Here is a 1,995-nt window from a genome sequence, read left to right as displayed (position 1 = left end):
CACACACACACACACACACACACACACACACACGCACGCACGCACACACACACACGACAGTCATCCACGCAGTTTCCGTCTTCTAAATTCGCTCAAAGCATTGATTTAATAATTTTTATTATATAAAGGAATATCAATAAATTCAACTATACAGTCTGATCTGATGAATTTCTAAACTTTCCCAGTTTCACGAGTCTAATTTAAGCTCTGAAACACGTCGTATGACGTGTTAAAAAAATAAATACCGGCAAAACTGGTTATTTGATCTACAATATAATAGTTGGCTTATCTTGAAATTATTCATATCCAAATAAATTTACGAAAATATAGAATAAAATATTATTGACCTAATGATTAACTGTCAGATCTGAAAGATTGTAAACAGATGACTTTTATACATACAGTATCTCTTCCGATACTTTATGGTCTGACAGCAACGTTTGAGATGATACTAGAGCCAAACTGTATCGGTATAAGTCGGTGACCTGTCGCTTGGATAAATATCGATAGACATTGGAAACTGAAAGTGTTCCTTCTCAAATAGAATCTTGCCCAGAGCTGTATATATGAGAGCAGATACATGATCAACTTCGATCAAACGAGATCCTATCTGTTTCCAGAGCATTGTTTTTGTTGCTGAATTTCAGAAGAGGTAGAGCAAATATCTTGCGGTATTTTGTGATGAATTGAAATATTGCCGTGGTCAACTTTGCTTTTCATCTTTCTGGGATCGATAGAATAAAATACCAGTCCAGTCCAGTCCAGGTGTCGATATATTCGACTAATCTCTTGATGGGCTTGTACCTGTGATTGTAATAATTTTTATTCAAGAAGGAGGATCAAGAGGAGAAGGAGAAGGAGTAGCAGAATGAGGAAGAGGAGTGGCACTCAGGATATTTGGGAGCTTTTCTAGACTTGGGATATCGATCGGATGATGTTGACTTGAAACTCTGTAGATTGATGCTTGCAGAGAAAATTGTTCGTGCGTCCTAGAGGCTGCTGGTTTGAGTAGAAAGATCGGGATAAATTTTTATTGATGTTGAGTTTGGTGTTTGACTAAAAAGAAAAATGATAACAGGTAGAGAACGAGGTACGCAGATTGTTAGCTGAGAAGAACGAGAGCAGTTTTCAATATCAGCTGAAGATAAACTGAGAACAAACAGCACGTATGTGAAATAATGATTGTAAAGAACTGATGAAGGAATGCTTATCAATTAATGAATTAATTTTATTTTGATGTTTTCTTGGTCGTTTCTTTGTGTAACAGCATCACCATCCTGGTTATGTGAGCAGTAGTGTAATGTGGTTTAGTACTTGAGATGTGTTGAGATTCAGAAACTGAAATTGTGAGAACTGGCATTTGCAGCGATTTCGAGTGTTCCAGTCATGCGTTGTTCATGAGTAGCGAGTGTATAATGTTACAACATCGTCCCTTTGATGTGAGTCGTGATTGTGGTTCGGTGTTGTTGAAGCAGACTAGTCTGTCATGTTCCCCTTTGAAGGATGTTTGCACGGATATCAACATCTCATCGAAAATTCTTTATGGGAAAATTTCAAATAACTAAAAGAAAGAACAAACACTAACAAGCACATAACATTTGTGTAACAACTGCTGTATTTTGTCGAATGTTTTACATTTGTTCACGCATCACATCAACAGCAGGAAGAGGAAAAAACACAACTCTGCACTCCCTTGTTGTGTGTACGCCTCTCTCTTAATCGTAAGAATAATGGATTGCAGCAACGGAACGTTTCCTCTGGCAAATCTGATAGCTTAGAAAAGAGAGAAAATATTTATATGATTGTTGTTGAAAATGGGAATGAAATAAAATGTCTATCAAAAGTACACTGACGAGAAAATATTTTATCATATATGACAATTCTTACTACTTTAAACTCTCAATGGATTCTGGAGACAATATGAATGTATATCAAATGTATATCAATAGATAGTTATCGATATACGAATACATATATGTTTGTTTATGTATATAT

The sequence above is a fragment of the Octopus bimaculoides genome, chromosome 8 (genome assembly GCF_001194135.2).
Source record: "Octopus bimaculoides isolate UCB-OBI-ISO-001 chromosome 8, ASM119413v2, whole genome shotgun sequence".
Lineage (NCBI taxonomy): Eukaryota > Metazoa > Mollusca > Cephalopoda > Octopoda > Octopodidae > Octopus > Octopus bimaculoides.
This window is presented reverse-complemented; position numbering follows the sequence as displayed.